The sequence below is a fragment of the Palaemon carinicauda genome, chromosome 26, assembly GCF_036898095.1.
Source record: "Palaemon carinicauda isolate YSFRI2023 chromosome 26, ASM3689809v2, whole genome shotgun sequence".
Taxonomy (NCBI): domain Eukaryota; kingdom Metazoa; phylum Arthropoda; class Malacostraca; order Decapoda; family Palaemonidae; genus Palaemon; species Palaemon carinicauda.
The window spans coordinates 97,074,379-97,081,777 of record NC_090750.1 but is presented as its reverse complement, the minus strand read 5'-3'; the positions used below and the strand labels follow the sequence as shown (position 1 = coordinate 97,081,777).

The 7,399-nt window shown below is 35.5% G+C and overlaps 1 protein-coding gene across 1 annotated transcript in view; it reads left to right on the top strand.

The window, feature by feature from the left end:
- Nucleotides 1-1,177: 1,177 nt before the first annotated feature.
- LOC137619713 (uncharacterized) overlaps nucleotides 1,178-7,399 on the top strand; it is a 251,628-nt gene continuing 245,406 nt past the window's right edge. The window contains exon 1 of the mRNA XM_068350003.1: nucleotides 1,178-1,395. The gene's annotated coding sequence lies outside the window, so the exon portion shown is untranslated. The remainder of the gene's footprint in view (nucleotides 1,396-7,399) is intronic.

Sequence of the window (7,399 nt, the reverse complement as noted above, 5' to 3'; positions counted from 1 at the left end):
CTCTAGGATGTTTCTTTCCAATAAGTTATTTGACTGAACCAATTCCTTTGCATATGACCAATTGATAGTGTGATTTTGATCTTTAACGTGGAAAAATAGTGAATTATTATCCAGAGCATATGTGACACTTTTCTTATGTTGTTCAATTCTATTTATAAAGTGTTTACCAGTTTGGCCTATAGAGAATTTTTCACATGAATTGCAAGGAATATGATATAAATATCCCTTGGTAATGCCAGGAAAATTCTTTATTGGTGCTGTTTTTATTTTATTGCTACTCTTAAATGCTACATTTACATTGAAATTGTTTAACAGTTGGGGAATTTTTAAAAGAATTACTCTAAGACAGTACAAGTAGATTTTGTTTATTATAGTTCATCCTGCTATCATTACTGAAAGAGATCATTTTTGTTATTCTTAGTGCGTCATCTAATACAATTTCAGAGTACTTTAGTTTCTTACCTATTGTTCTAATCTCATTTATTTCATTATCAATATATTCAGGGATGCAGACTCATAATGCTCTTCAAAACATATAAGTGAATACATATTTCTTAACTTTGTTACTTTGATTTGAGTAGTAATGGGCATATGCAGAGATATTAGTTGGTTTTCTGTGTACAGTAAACTCAAGTCTAGTGTTACACCTGTGTGTACTACAGTACAAAAAAGCCAAATTATCAAGCTAGCCTGATAATTAGTTCTGTAGGTTCAGCAGCATATAAATTATCCAAGTACCTTGTGAATATCCTCAACCCTTTATTAGTACCATGTCAGATTCATATGTGAAAATAATGTAAACCTTATTGGCAAATTGAATAATGTACAGATTACCAGTACCTGTAAAATTGTCACTATTCACTATTCACTAGAATACCTACTGATGGCGTGTTGGAATTTCTATCTGAAACCTTAGATAATAGGCAATTGAATTTGCCATTTATATATATATACATATATATATATATATATATATATATATATATATATATATATATATATATACATATATGTATACATATATGTATATATGTATATATATATATATATATATATATATATATATATATATATATATATATATATATGTATATATATATATATATATATGAATATATATATATATATATATATATATATATATATATATATATATTATTTTATCATTTTCAGAAATAGGTGAAAGCACGGATGTGCCCCCTACATCAGCGGCCCCACCCCTGCAATTATCCTTAGAGTCCCTCATACCAGTTGAAGCGAGACACAAGACTTTCGTTGAGGAAGACGAAGACCTCTCCGAGGAAAGACTCTGTAGGGACGGCACTCCCTTCGACGTAGCCTGGATTTGCGATGGGATCCCCGATTGTCCAGACGGAAGTGATGAGGAGGACTGTAGTAAGTAGTAACAAAGAAAAAAAAAATGCCCTTTTTTGCCCTTATTTGCACATCATGTTTGCTTTTCGACTTATTTTGCATGTAACCTCAGTTTATTTTCAATAAAGTAGTCCAAAAAAATTTTTTTATTATAATTGTTGATTTTTTTTTTTTTTTTTTTTTTGCATGAAATTCTTTGATGTTCCATCACTTTTCCATTCAAGGATGTTAGATATCCTATTACTTTCCACTGTCTCTCTCAGATTACGTTTCTTTGTTTTGAAATCTTCTTTTAATTGACCTTCGGGCGTCTCTTGAGGTTTGCAATTCATTCAGTGTCAAGAACATCATTGGTGGCCAAATTTGATCTAAATTTCCCTTTTATTTAATCATTTAGTCATTAGTGTGTTACTATACTTCATAATAAACAAGCAATCTGCCCAATACATTTGTAAACTTAATTAGACCAAAATTCAAGTAACAGTAAAGAAAGGAAGAAGCACCAAATTGATGAATATGAGTCTTGGAGCAGGAGGATAACTGAGGTTTGTTTAAAAGGATAAAAATGGAAATATTATCAACAATAGAGATGGAATGATTAAACTTGAAAGGATTTCCATACAATGCTATACAATAGTGATATAACAAACTAGAGCAATCAATGATTTCTGACCTCCGCCAAAGCCTAATAAAGCCTTCCATGGCCTTAGATCTCTCTGTGGTGGAAATTTCGTCAAAATCCGTCAATTTGTTTTAGCGTTATCTTACAAATGATGAAATACGTAAATCCAGATCTAGATTCCGGATCTGGATCAGGATTATCTCCGAAATTTAATGGGCACGTCCATGACCTAAGGCTTATCAATGGGAAGAATTTCGTCAAAATGCAAATCTGTTATCTTCAAAATGGCGAAAAATATAAATCCATATCTAGAATACGGACCCGGACCCAGATCAGCCCCAAAATTCAATGGGGTCGTCCATGATCTAAGGCCTGTCTTCTTTGAAAATTTCATCAAAATCTGTCAAGTAGTTTTCACGTAATCCTGTCCACAGACACAGACAAATGTCCACAGACCCACACATAAATAGATAAACCGATTCAATCATATAATCACCTTGGCAGAGGTAATAACTTTGCCAATACAAATAATGAAAGACCTCAGAAGTTACCAAACGCTACAGTAGGAAAAATCAAGAAAACATTAACGGCATGAAAAGAGGGTAAGCAGCTGGAGAAGATGGCAGGAGATATGCAGATTTTAGGCGATTATTGGAGACTCAGTCTTCTTTGCCATAAACGTTGAAGCAGAAAACCTTTGGTGTACGTTGAATTACGAGAAAATTACCCGTGTAACGGGGCATTAGGGGTGGCTTCCTAGTGTCATTGCGCAGGAAAATGTATGTTGCCCAGCGCAGATCTGTTGGTATGTGTTGCTTAGCTGAGGACTTGGAGTAAATCCCCTCACAACGTGATATAGGCACTGTAGATTGTCAGAAGAAGTTGCAGACGGCAAATATTTGGCATGGACGACCAACAGGCCACCATATACTATTTCAGCTGCCGAGACATCCAGGGCGTCTTTAGGAGTGGTCCTTAGTCCCAGGAGGACCCAGGGAAGCTATGTAAATCAGTTGGCGTCCTTGCAGCGGGAAATCAAAGCTGCTTTGAGGGTGCGATGAAAACGTTCAACCATTCCATTGGCAGCAGGGCTGTAGGCAGTTGTCTGATGTAGGGTGATTACCAGGAGATTCGCTAATGATGTCCACGATTAAGAAGGGAAAGTGGTACTCCTGTCAGAAGTAATACGCTCAGGGATACTAAATCCATCGTGAGAGTGAGGCATTTATACATGAGACGGAAGTTGCAGTTTCCATGGGAATGGTTTCAGGCCAACGAGTGGAGCAGTCGATGATAGTAAACAGGTAATGCTGTCCTTTTGATGTTTGTAGGGGACCTACGACATCAACGTAAATATGGCCAAAGCGACGCTGAGGGTGAGGAAAGGTGTCCATTCCTAAATCCATGTGTCGATATACTTTTAAGGTTTGGCTGGAAGTACAGGCACGGACCCAATCCTTAGGCTTCTCAGTGTTGCTATGACAAATGAACTTCGTCCTCAGTAGCTGTGTAGTAGATCGATGTGAGGGATGTGAAAGACTATGAATGAAATCAAGCACCTTTCGGTGCATAGGAGCAAGTATCTACGGTCATATCTACCGGTACTGACATCACAGAGGAAGGTGGTGTTGGAGTCGTCAAGAGGGATTTCTTCTCAGTGGAGAGATGTGCAAGATATTCTACATGATTAGTACTCTAGATCTTTACGTTGGGCATCTGCCAAAGCATTGTAATCCAATCCCAGGTGAATGGTAGCCAATTTGTTTCTTGATAAGGCATCGACAACGGGATTAATTTTCCCATGAATGTACTGCAGGTTACACTTTTATTCAGCCACAGCGGAGAGATATCGTCATTGACAGGTGGACCAGGCATTGGACTGTCAAGTGAAGGCATGCACTAAACGCATGTGGTCCGTTTGATTGACGAAGGGCCTACCTTCCAAGAAGTGGCAAAACTGACGGACAGCAAATTGCATCGCCAGCATCTCGCAGCCAAAGGTATAGTAGCCGGATTCCGCCTTTGACAGTTTTCTAGTGTAGAGGGCCAGTGGTGATGTCCTTCTCATTGATGGAGAGGTGCATGTGGCACAGGAAAAGTGAGAGAAGCATTGGTTGATAGGGCATTCTTTGAATTGCAGAAGGCTGCTTCTTGAAGCGGACCCCACTTCAGATCTTTTGGCTTGCCCTTGAGGGAGGCGTAGAGGGGAGCAAGAATAGCAGTGATGGCTGTCAAGAAATGATGATAATAATTAATCATGCCCAAGAACTCTTTCAGTGCTGTAACGGTCGAGCACATGGGGAAGTACTGAATGGCTGTTATGTTCTCAGGGAAGGGGCGGACCCCTCAGGGGTGATGCGGAGCCCTAAGAACAATATTTCATTGGCGCCAAAGGTACACTTGTCATACCGGATTACAAGGCCGTTCTGTTACATGGATTCTATCAGTTTCTGTTCAAAATAAGGTGTAGACCGAGGTATATAATAAAGAAAAAATACCTTTATAGTGTACGAGTGTGTATGAAACATTTGTTGTACAAAAGTATTCAATGAGATGGTTCTACTAGCTTTAACTTATGCATCAGAAATTTAAAGCCTTGCTAAAATCTTAGATAATAAGCTACTTACAACTAAAAGAGCTAGGGGGAAAATAATGATGGGATTAGGACTAAGAGACAGAAAAGGAGCAATATAGATACAAGAGAAAACTAAACAAAAGGATATTCTAACAACTTGTAAAAAAAAGAAATGGACATGCGTCGGGCATATCATGAGAATAACACGTAATAGGTGGATATTAACAATAACAGAATGGGTCTCCAGAGATTCCAAAGAATCAGGGAAAGTAAAAAAGATGATGGAATGACAAACTAACGAAGTTTGCAGGTGTGAACTGGTATAAAAAGACCACGAACAGAAGCGAGTGAGAGGACATTTCTGGAGCCTTTGTTCTGCAGTGGAATAGTATTTACTGATGATGACGATGTTGATATGTATATATATATATATATATATATATATATATATATATATATATATATATATATATATATATATATATACATCACATCATCATCTTCTTCTGCCATTACTTGTCCACTGCAGAACAAAGGCCTCAGACATGTCCTTCCACTTGCATCTGTTTATGATCTTTCTTTCCCAGTCCACGACTGCAAACTTCATTAGTTTGTCGATCTATCGTTTTCTACTCTTTCCTTTGCTTCTTTTACAGTCTCTAGGGACCCATTATGTTATTCTTAATGTCCATCAGTTAACTGTTATTCTCATTATATTTCCTGCCCATATCCATTTCCTTTTCTTACAAGTTGTAGAATATCCTCTACTTCAGCTTGCTCTCGTATCCATGTTGCTTTTTTTCTGTATCTTGATGTTATCCCCATGATTATTTTTCCATAGCTCTTTGAATTGTAAATAACTTATGTTCTAAGCCTTTATTAAAGTTCCAGGTTTCTGATGTATAACTTAATACTGGTAGAACCATCTCAGTAAATACTTTCCTTTACAGAGAAAGTGGCATTTTGTTTTCATAATCTAATTTTGTTTACCGTCTTTTGTAATCTCTCCCATTATTCACTAATCATAACAATGCCATGTGCAAATCTTAAGTTGTTAAGGTATTCTCCAATAAAATGAATTCCTACATTTTCCCAATCTAAATTTTCAAAAAGTTCTATGCATGCTGTGAATAATTTAGGAAATATTGAGTCTCCCTGTCTAACTCCTTTCTCAATCGGAATTCTCTCACTATCTTTAGGTAGTATTGGGATTTCTGTACTTCCTGTATAGATATCTTCAATGATCTAACATAAGATTCTTCTATTTCTTGTTATTGAATAGCTTTCATTACTGCTCAGATTTTGATAAAATCAAAAGCTTTCTCATGGTCTATAAAGGCCATATATAGTGGTTTGTCATACTCTGCTGATTTTTCCATTAGCTGGTTAATTACACAGAGATGGTAAGCTGTTGAAACCCCACTTCTAGAGCCTGCCTGTCACTTGGTTTGATTAAAATCTAGCTGCCCTATTCGACCTTATATGATCTTTGTAAATGTTTTGTATATTACGGAGATCAAACTTATTTTTCAGGACTTATGTGTCTCCCTTTTTGTGAATTAGTATAATGATAAAGTTTTACCAAGCCGGAGGTATAGAGCATTCTTTCAGACATTTGGTGTAGATTTTAGCCTGTTTTACTGCTGTGAAATCTCCTCCATCTATTATTAAATCAATTTTAGGCGATCTTTTCCAGCTGTTTTGCCTCTTTCACCCCTTTCAATGTTTTCTTTATTTCTGATACTGTTACATTTGGTACTGGCTCAGGTATTTCATTATTTCTATTATTTAAGATATTTCTTATATCACTATTGTATAGCATTGTATAGAAATCCTCTGCAATTTTTATCACCCCATCTCTATTGTGGATAATATTTTCATTTTCATTCTTTAAAGCAAACATCTGTTGGCGTCATGTTCCAAGTCTTCTTTTCATCACTGTGATGCATCTTCCTTTCTTTAGATTATCCTCAATTTTGATCTGATTGTGTTTACGAGTATCTTAAGTTTCTAATATTTTATTGCTTGTATAGTTTTGGCAATTCTATTTCATCTCATGGATTTTACAATCGTTTCTTTTTTAGGTTTTTGGTCGTTTCCGATCGATTTCCTTGATATTGATAGGAACTCTTCAACCTGTCTCTAGTGCTGATTCCAATCCAAATTTTGCATTACTGTTCATTTCTTCTTTGTTCTTTATAAGCATCCATTTCATCGTGTAGCTGGGAGTACCTATTCTGTATTATTAAACTAAACTCATCAGATATGTCTTTTATTACAGGAGTGTTTATTTTCTCTCTTAACATTAACTTATCTCTTTTTCCTTAAATATATATTCATATATATATATATATATATATATATATATATATATATATATATAATAATAATAATAATAATAATAATAATAATAATAATAATAATGTAATAATAATCTTAATTGCTGGTAGTTTTCTTGCTCTGGTGAGTGGAATAAGAACTTGTACACCTGATCTCATTTTCTGTCTCTAAGTCATAAACGTAGTGTTTTAGAGCACTTACAAACTATAGCCACTAATTGCCACCAACAATTAGCCTCCAAAGACAGTTTGCCCCTAACTATTTACCGCCAGTATCCATGAGACTTCTGCAGTTTTTTTTTTTTTTATCAACTTATTGTTTTGAATTTATTTAACTAAGTATTTTACACATATTTCCTTTAAAATATTAATATAAATTCAAGTACGTAGCCTCAAACCCACGAAAGCTTGAATCAAATATTAATTCACTAGTGCTTTCCACTTTCCATTCAGAGGTTCTGTTAGCATGAAAATGATCGTTCGCTTTTC